This window comes from Morus notabilis, unplaced genomic scaffold, assembly GCF_000414095.1.
Source record: "Morus notabilis unplaced genomic scaffold, ASM41409v2 Scaffold518, whole genome shotgun sequence".
Taxonomy (NCBI): domain Eukaryota; kingdom Viridiplantae; phylum Streptophyta; class Magnoliopsida; order Rosales; family Moraceae; genus Morus; species Morus notabilis.
Window position 1 is genome coordinate 1070404 of NW_010366577.1, and position 10930 is coordinate 1081333.

Here is a 10930-nt window from a genome sequence, read left to right on the forward strand (position 1 = left end):
TATATTATAATATAATATAATCGTTATTTTTAAATTATTATTTTAATAATATTATTATATTCTATATCATAATTATATAATAATAGTTTTTTTGTATTATATTAAATATAATAATAAATATATATTATATTGTAATTCTATATTATATTATAGTATAATATAATATAATCGTAATTTTTAACTATCCATAATAATTTAACCTCATAATTTACCAATCGTTATTACACTAATTTTAAAATCAACACAATTACTATAATTATAATTTATCAAATACTCAACTACTTTTATAATATCTATTTCTTTCTTGAGCACAATTAAAATTTTTTTTTCTAAAATCTAGAGTACTACTAAATTAAGCCATTCTCACCGCAAATAAAAAAGACGTCTTTAAAAAGTTTAGCCTCATCTAATTCCCACACATCTCCCATGTAAATCTTTGTCATTTTCTTCAACAGAAGACTAGGTTTCTGGCACGTGTCCATAATTGATTTGCCCCTTTTTATGCTTTCTGGACAAGGACGTAGCTGCGCCAAAAAGTTGTGCAATTTTGTTGTCAAACTTAGCCCCTGAAACTATCATTATTTACTATCTTATTGCGTCGATAATAAACACAACGCAGGGGTATTTTAGTCTAATCAGCAAACGAATAAGGACGTGAAGAATACGCATCGCATTCTAGCTTATTAACTGTTTCAAGTCCGCCTCTATAAATACCCATGGGTTTCCCTCTCCTTCACTTCTTTGTTTCTTCAGAAAATCAAACCGGAGACCGAAAATTTTCACTTTTTCATGGCTTGACGACGAACTTATTTCCCAAATCTCTCGCTTGCAAACGAGAAAATCTTGATTTTGTTATCTTGGTGGAGATCTTTTGCGAACTGTGGTTTGATTTGGCACGTAAATTTTTGTACATTGCTTCCGATGATGTGAGGTTGATTCTGGAGCTGAAAATAATTAGGGTTTTCAGATGAATCTGGTGCGGGACTTTTTCTTGAGCATGATTCGGTTTTTTCTTTCTACTTGAAGTTCATTTCTACTTGAACTGGAGTTTTCTCGGAATGTGAATCGATTTTTGAGCTTCGAGAGAAATTTCGCACCAAGTTTCATGTGATTTTCACCGAAAAAAAATTAGACATTTTCTGTGAAATGCCAAAGAGTTTGATTCAAGATTCGGAGGAAAACGAAATGGCAAATCTTGCATGTTAATGCTTGTGTTTCCTGTTTTCCGTTTTCACTTTTTGTGGAAACTTACTGAGACATAATCACTCGCAGGAAGCGCAAAGTCTCGGAACAATGGAGGAGCTCCTTGACTTCAACGAGCCTCCAAAATGCACAGATTCTTCCATATATATTCCACAAAAGATCTTTCTGAGCGAGGAGGACGATGTTCTGATCTCGCCGAGTGAGAATCTAGACATGCCTGAGGCGGAAAGGGGAGTAATCAAGTCCATTTATCGAGACGATGAGATTTCTCTTGTGATTCACTCGAAGCAACTGTCTGAGACATATTCGGAGCCCGTCGACCGGAGCATCACATCGAAGCTCCTCCATCTCTGCTGCGTGTTCGACTCGGCGGAGTGCGCCTCGGCATTGCTCGGCGGAGATGTCGGAGAGGTGCCGATGACGAACGAGGTGGACGAGTCGGGGAAATCGCCTCTGCACACGGCGGCTGAGTCGCACGCCGCCCGGTGCGTGGAGTTGTTGCTCAGGAAACGCGCTCGTACGGACCTCCGGACCAAGGACGGTCGCGCTCAGCTCCCTCTGGAGCTGTCTCTTTCCAGCACAAGGTAAAGTTCCGAAATACATGTCGTTTTTGTTTCAGTACGAAAAAGGCAACAGATTTGTCTTTCCCGATGAACGCTACAGTAGAACTTCCTATTATAGAAAATTTGCTTTTTCTTTTTCAGTCGCTTTATCCTTTTCGTTTAACATTTTTTTTTTTGTCAAGAAACTGAGAAAGAACCATTTGATTTTCGTGATTTCAGGATGGATGTGAAATGGAACCCTGACGATTATTCTATTGAGGACTTGGTCGTCCTTCTCGGCACAAAGGTTGTCCTTTGCACGGAAAAGAAAAATGGAAAAAAGAACTTTATCAAGCTCATTAAAAGGCTGTTTGGTAGCGAGAAAGCTGTAGATAACGAAATATTAAAAAAGATATCATACACCATTAATTTTGCGTTCTTCCCGATTGACTGTTATCACTATACCACTGAGAACACTAAAATTTACTTTTTTTTTTCTGAATGATTTCGAATCTTATCATAATAAAAGAAATAAGAAAATATGTTCATCAACTTCTTTTTTTTTTTTTTTATGTTATTTTTATCTTCATATTTTGTATTTCACAGGATTTGACTACAATAAGACTTCTTTGTGAAAAGACGAAGGAAGTTGCAGAGGTGGCGTGTGCAAAGGCCGTAGAAGGGCTTATAGTCGGTTTAGCTGCTCTCCTGATTGTGGCAGCAGAGAAGATCGACGATTCCATTTTAGAGTTACGCGATGCCGATTCGGGTTCCAAGGAGAAGATGACCGTTTACGAATGCGTGATACGGGAGGCTTTGTCCTTGGGAAGCGCAACGCCGTCCTTGGAAGCTGAGAAAAGGAAGTTTCTGCTTTCGGAGATAGAGTTGCTCCATCTCTTTGGAGTTGTTCGTTGTACGGACAAGAAGGTCAAATCACCATCACCGCTAGTTCGCGCAGTCCAGGTAACAGCAACCATCTTTTCTCTTAATTTTTGTTTTGTTTTGTTTTGTCTAGACTTATTTTTTAATCTTGTTTAAGCCCTCTTGGAAAGTTTTCACACCTAATTACTATTATAATTTAAGTTTGACCATGTTGCTTAAAGGCGCTGACTGACGCTGTTAAAAAAGTAAAAACATCCTTAAAAGATTGATTCAGTAATTTAATGAGACCCATTCGCACCACCACATTCCAAAATAAATAAAAAATAATTCATGTATTAGAAATTTTATGTTTTTAATGAAAATGGTGATTTTTCCGCGTAGCTATCGTACTGGTTATTCTTCTCTTAACTAATCTTCACAGAGAAATATCAACTAGAATTTGGCTCACTCCATAAAATCTGCTTATACAGAATCTCCTTTGCATGCATCATGATTACATTCTTTTAATAATAAGATGAACTTTTAACTATTTGGATTAGTTAGCAATCTGTGGAATAGGATTTGCTACCCCACTTATGCTCTACAGCACAAAAATCTCCTTTGCGTGGCATCACGATTACATTCTTCCATTGATATAATTCCAGGATAATTTGGATTATTTGTCAGTTCTTTCGTTGTCTTTAACATTTTTCGTTTCCTAAAATCAGTGAAAGGGTGTTCAAATATTGAGATCTAGCAAGAAAATCGAAATAAGCATTCATAAAATACATTCCGGAAGATGGCATATGAGGATGCCAGGAAAATAATTGTAAGATGAAGAGTATGGAGGTGTTTGTTTCTCGAATGCAGAATACTGAGCAACTGCACTGAAAGAAATCATGTGTCATTCTATTGGTATTATTTTTTTCAATTTAATTACAATTTGGATAGGCGGGAGATGAAGCCGTTATTACGCTGCTTCTGAAGACAAGCATAGACATAGATGATGTTGATGTGGAAGGGAACTCTGCTCTTCATTGGTCCCTTAAAGCTTCAAAGGCGCCCAGTTTAACGGAGATAAGGTCTCTCTCTTTCTCTCTCTCTCTCTCTTTGTCGCGCGCGCGCGCGCACACACACCGTCACCGATACACATAGCACGCGTGCAGAAAGCAAGGCGTAGAAAAAAAAGAGCATGCAAATACGGAATTAACAACTGTTTTCATTTTATAATTTCCTTTTGATCCAGAATTCTATCGCTTCTTCTTAAGTATGGTGCTCGAGTCAGTCAAAAGAATAAATTGGGATTGACTGCACTTCATATGGCTGCCGGTAATGGTAATTCATTGGCAGTTCAGGTAGAAAATAGTGTCTTTTCAGACCTAATCTGGTATTTGTTCTCTTAACAACCAAAAGCAAAAGAATACATATTTATATTCTCTCCTGGAATTCATTCGTTTTGACTCTGAACTGACAGATCCTTCTGCTGGAAGATCCAGATGGTATCAACTATAAGACAGAAATGAAAGAAACCCCACTATTTTTTGCAGTGAAGAATGACCATATGGACTGTGCTGAGTTGCTTTTGCGCTGGGGAGCAAATAGTGAAGTTCTCAATTTACGGTAACTTTTGCATCTAGCTCATCGTTGTTTTTTTACATATGATTTGTGTTCAAGAAGAAGACCCTCAGAATTTCACTTTTGATGCTAACATCAGTTACATATATAATATATTAACGGATCATGCATATGTACTTAAAACTGTTACCCTTACCAGTAGACAAAGACCAGTAGACTTGGCGAAGTCACAAGATATGCGTTTCATGCTGAACCCAACAAATATTGGTCTTAGTAAGTTGAACATCGACAATTTCTCAATTACAACAAAGTGAAAAGCTATTTATTTGGACTGGTGGCATTTTTTCTCACATTCTTGATATTGATATGCAGTGAATCGCAACTTTCCAGTTCAACAGAAACTCACAACTTGGTTACAAAGTGATGATGTCTTATTGAGTGCCTGCGAAACACTCCTATCCATGACAGATCAAGACACAGCCTCCGAGAGGTGACCATCTTGCATTTTTTTTTTTATTGGTTAAAAGTTATTGGATAACTGTGCTTGCATGACATGATTGACTCATATGATCTCATAATCTCCTATTGCACCTCTGGCTGCTAGAAATTGTTCGAGCACTATGACAGAGATTTGTAAATACTTTTTGTCTGCTCAAGGATGTATCAGAGGAGCGAAGTGCTTCTATGCACATGGTGAAGAAGAGCATCAACAAGTGAAGCACAGAACTCGCTATGACGGTTCTTCTTCTGCACTGGAACTGAAAAGGAAAATTTTTGTGGGAGGACTCCCTCCTTCGTTGAACTCTGGTTAGTGAACAGTTGGAACTTTGATTATTGCTTAACGTTGTACTAGTTATTGAATGAGAATTTCATCAAGTTAATTTCATAGTCATTTTTTTTTTTTGAGAAGATTTTCTTTTTTTACTCTTTTGGAAGCAGATTCCTTGCGGAAGTTCTTTGAGGAACACTTTGGGCCAGTAGAAGATGCTAGGGTTCTTGTTACTCAAACGGGGCATCACACACAATCTCGAGGCTTTGGTTTTATTACCTTCAAGGATATGAAATCTGTTTTGGCCGCTATTCAAGCACGCTATGTCACCATAATGGACAAGCGTGTTGAAATTAAAAGCGTAACCCGAAAGAATATATTAGTAAGTGAGCCCAAGAAACTGTCAGCTCAACAAGACGTTCGAGAAGGGAATGACAAATCTAGTCCGCATGCAGAAGTATTCAGTGAGAATATTATGGAAGAGGATAAGCCTCAACAAAGGTCAGCGGTGAACAACTTACTTCCTGGCCAAGTTATGACATGTGCAACGGACACTCAATCACATGCACATACAGCGATTCAGAATCAAAGAATGCCTGTGTGGCTACGGATTTTCAAGAAGTGGTTTCCGAGCTTCTTAAAACACCTTTCAAAGCATCCAAAGGAAGGAGGATATGCTCTCTCATCTCTGAAAGGAGATTTCAGGGCTAAATTTGGCTTGGAGCTGGACCATGCATCTCTGGGTTATTCTAAGCTCAGTGACTTTATGAAATGTTTCTCTGACCTTTGTTCCACTAAGGTTGTTCCTATAGGCAGAGGCGGCCCTTCAAATCACATGGTCCTCTCACCAAAGCATCCTACGCTTCAGCAGCAATTGCGCCATAGGTTGAAAATCCCCATTACTCCATCCGGTAACATAGCAATTGATGATGGAGGTGACAGTAACAAAGCGATTGATGATGGACGCGACAGTAACAAATCTAACGATTCCGTGTGTATTCTTGAAGACCTTACCTCAAGGTCCACCTGTAGATCTTCTGGAAATGTCGGCCTCACCAATTGCAACACCGTGAAAGAGAATACCTCCACTGGGATCTCTTTGCCCACGAGGTTTCTTCAGTTCTTGGAGGAAGATTCCCTTTTCCATATGCGACCCTGGCTACAGAAGGAACACGGTACCGGTGAAGAGAATAGTAATAATGATTTAGGAGGGTATATCGATGGGATTAAGGGGAGTAATCCCAGGCATCAGCGACGACACCTGGTTTTGGAGGCCTTTTCCAGAAGCAGGAAGAACCAATCCTTTTACTTTCTTCGTGAACTTGATTTCTATTACGTAAGTCCCGAACTAAACTATTCACTGCTCTAAGAGCATATCAATATGTTCAACATCTTATGGCGTTTGTTTCATTTAAGATGACCATATTTTGTTGCCGCAGAATTACAAGGTAGTGACTGTCATGGGAGGAAAATGTTTCGCCTGCAGGCAGCATCAGGCGTTATGGGCAAATATTCCATGCAAACACTTGCTGTGGTGCACTGACTGCAAAGTGCAGGCTTTACTGGTGGCCGGTTCTTTTGCACACAAATGTGTTGTTTGTGATGTGGAAGTACAGAAAATGGATTTGGTTCCATGCCAAGTCGGTCGTCAACTCGTTAGTGAACACATCTCCCGCGACGAGTTTCCACCTTTTGATCCCAATCATATACGAAGGTAAAGTCCTTTTCTGAAATTAAAGATGATTTATCTCTATTACTAATATTTTCCGTTTTCCTTCCTTTTGAAGTCCATCCAAGAAGAAGAATTCTCATTCAATTGGTTGCTACAACTGATGGATCCGCGTAGTGAAGGTCTCTTTGCAAAGAAGAAGAGAACTCTAGTCAACTACAAGTAAAGATACTCCCAAAAAAAAGAAACAAAAGAAAAGAAAAAAAAAATGTAAAGATAGCATGTGGTGTTCGTGACATATAAATTGCAGCCAAGAAGAAACGAAAGTAAAACAGAGTAGTGTTTCTGGTTTAGGACTAGATTTTACGTTAAACATCACCAGCCCCAAAAAAACTATACTCTTGGGCGGAACTCTTGATCTTTTGGCTGAAGTTTGATGTCTCTTATGAATCTCTTTCAAGAGAATCAAAATATAGAATGATATATACTAGTCATCATATAGAACAAAAATACTTGGTTTGGAACGCTACGATTTAGCGTTTCGCATTTCACTTCCATTTCTTTTTCTTATGTGATTCGTCAGCTACATTCTTCATTTTTTTTTTCACAACCTGTAGCGTTTGAAGGTGTTAAGAGTCTGTTACATCCAACAATTACCTTGATCGGTAACTATAATATTTGTTGTTCCATGTTCTAGAAAATTATACTTGCCGCTAAACATTTTTATTAAACTTAGTTTAAACGCACACAAATTGATTCAAGCAACTGGTAGAGGAGCGATCCGAGGTGACAGATCTTTATCATCTTCTAGAGCTGGTTGCGGTAAGTTGTGAACTTGAGACTTTCTCCACATGCATTATAATTCGGGGTTTTGTTATGTGTCTGCTTTTTCACTTTATTAATCCGTTCTGTTAATTGGTACTCTGAAGCCCTGTTCATTTCACCGATTCAAGTTTAGAATTCAGGTTTTATTACAATAAAAAGCTCTTAGAAACAGTAATATCTAATTTTTTTGCTGCCGTAAAAAACACTCACATAAAGTCACATATCAACTCGAATTAGCGAACTAAACGGGCCTGAATGTCTTCCAAAAACTTCTAACTCTTCCTGCTCTTGCCCAAGTTTTGAACTGAGGGGCTGAAACAATTCCATGCATATTAATGATTAGATGCCACCGCCACCAAATCATAAGGCCATGAGCTTTTGTTTTGGCATAGAAAATCTGAAGCTCTACATACGAGGAATGGTGCTCCCAGATTCAATTCTAGCTATCCATTCTTTAGGAAGTTTTGTCCTTATTCAGGAATATGCGTAAGTAGTGTATAAGATCAATTTGTTATACTGTGGAGAAGTACACGATGAGTCACTATTGAAGTTTTGTTCTTTCAGTGGCTCTAAGAAATTGTTCTTATATATTCTACCCTTGTTTGGTCAAATTGTCTAAACTTCTCTCCTTGTGTTGGAGGAAACTACAGCTGATTTCAAAAGCAACATATTTTGTTGCTTTCCAGCTTTGGCGTGTGAAAAAATGAGACTAGTTTCTGATTAGTGTTATTCAACTAAATTTTTCGGTGTGAACGAGTCGATAGAAGGCTACTTGTAGATTTGAGTAAATTTATTGAATTTGGCACTTTAAATGCACTCTAGTTTCTGATGGTCCATACTTTTGGCTTATACTCAGTTCAGATAAGCTGATCCAAGCTGAAAGGAGAAGGTGACTTTGCAGAGCAAACCATTCATGTGAAAATAGCTCAAGTTGCAAGGCTGCAGGTTTTCTTCATGTTATCCTTATTTTAGGTGAAAAAATTGGTTTGTTTTTGTGATTGGTTTTATCACCTTCCTCGCTATTGTTTGTTTAGGTAGAGGTACGTTCTTATAGGTCTTAGTGCTTGGACTTTAGAATTGAGCTGTATAATTTTAAATTTTCAGTCTCTATCAAATTTCAACTTTACACAAATCTCAGAATGCTTCACTTCTATTCCGTTTTGTCTTTTGATATTTGAAGTTATTAAATCCTTGGAATTTTTCATCACAAACATCCGAGCTAACGCTGTATCCACTCCCTATAAACACGCATCCATAGCCTACTGAAGGACCCCCATAAACAGTTGCACCTGTGTTAGCTGACCATAAAATTTTTCCGGTCTCTCCGTCAATGGCATAGACTAGACCATCAGGAGCTACAGACCCTATAAGGACAACACCGTTCGCCACGGTGACCGACCCATGGGCGGTGTCTTTGGCTGGATCAGCCGTAACCCACAGGATTCTCCCGGTATCTGCATCAAGAGCCATCCATCCGCCTGAGGTGGCTGTCGGGTTAGTCGGAGCAGGGACGAGAGGCTTCCTGTTGGCGTTGACTATGTTTGTGTAGACCCTTTTCCCATCCGTGGCTGCACCCCATATGCCTCCTCCCTCCAAGCTACCTGGTCCTGCCAACTACAAAATTCAACTAATATTAGCAAACATACAATAAATTAATACGTATTTCACCACTAACATTGGCATTTCAAAAAAAAAAAAAGAAGGCTTTCAAGTAAAAAAATAAAAGTAGGAGATTTAGACATTTATTTGTTAGGTTTAACCATAACAGGTCTTTTTTTTTTTTTTTCGTTTTTTGAGCTTAATTCTTGTTAAAAAAGAATAGTAACACGAATAAAAGAAAATTAGAAAGCTGTCTGAAAATATTAAAAATCTAAGGCTGTATTTAGAATTGATCCTGTTTGTATTTTTCACATTTTTTGAGAAAAAAATAATAAAACATTTTCAAAATGGCGTTTGGCGCAATAAAAACAAAAAACGAAAATAAAAACTATTTTTTAGTTTAGTGTAAAATGATAGAGAAATGAAAAACGACTTAGTCATTTTTCATTTTTTGTTTTCATTTTCTTCTCTCTTTTGCATAGAGAGAGAGACATTAATAGATTTTTTTATACTGAAAATAATCTATTGATAAAACTACCAACGTATTTTTAAAAATAATTTCTGTTTAAAATTAAAAATATTTTTATTTTTATTTTCATACAAAAAATAAAATTATTTTAAAATGAGTTTCAAATGCGGCCTAAGAATTTCAATTCCCAATAATTCCCAAAAGATCCTTGACTCGCTAATTTAGTTTTTACAAATGAAAGATTGAACATAGTTTTTGGCATGGGGCAGAGATATTATAATTATAATTTATGATAAATGACAGTTTGTTTTGTGTAGTCTTGACACCTGTTGGTCTAGGAAAAATAGTATCATATGATGGTCTAATTAAGCACGTGTTTATCAAAATGGTCCAAAGTTCATTGAATGATTGTTTGGTACATTTCGTATAATTTGTAGAACATTCCATATGATTTTAAAACAAATCTAACAATTAAAAAAAAAAAAAACCCCTCTCGATATGGTATGTTTTATACCCTACCATATGCACAAAAACAAGAAGTTACTAAAGACATTAATAAGTTATTATCAAACAAAGCATCCCTAATCCTTTCGTTGGGATTACAACACAACCTGCAAAGTTAAAGCACAACTATTTAACGATTTAAATCGTATTTTTTTAGGGCAATTTTAAACGTATTTTTTATTGTTTCATTATAATCAAGAGAGTTTTAAGACCAGAAAAAAATAAATTATTCATAATTTTTTATTTGTAATTATTAAATTTGTATAAAAAATATTCAATTATAAATAAAATTTTAATTTAATGTGAGTTTAATTAGATTTAACAATCAAATATTAACCTTAATAGTAGGGAGGCCTCGCAGAAAAAGTCTCTATAATTAAAGAGAGAAAAAACAAAAATGCAAATAAAAAAAGTGAGATGACGAAAAAGCAAAAAGAAGAGAGAAACAAAAGCTACCTTTTAAAATAGTGGGGCTCACATAAGAAGTTGGAGAAACTTATGGCATGTTTGTTTCCGTTTTCATTTCTATTTTTTACATTTTTCGAGACTAAAAAATGAAAACGGAAACATAAAATGCGTTTGGTGTAAAAAATTTTAAAAAACAAAAACAAAAATGTTTGTCTTTTTTGAAAAACTGAAAACGAAAAAAAGCTGTTTTCATTTTTTCGTTTTCGTTTTCTGAAAACGGATTTCATTTTTTTATTTTTTATTTTCTTCTCTCTCTTCTCCACTGCCCACCACCCCCGACTGCACCCCCCCTCCCCCCACTCCGACATCGTGATCTGGTTTGTGAACGGTTATTTTCTCCAGCGAAGAGATAAAGATAGAGAGAGACGTCGCCGAAGATTCTCTCGCTCGGTGGCTATCATCAGTCGTCGGACGCTGCCGCCGTCACTATGCCCACGGGAACACCG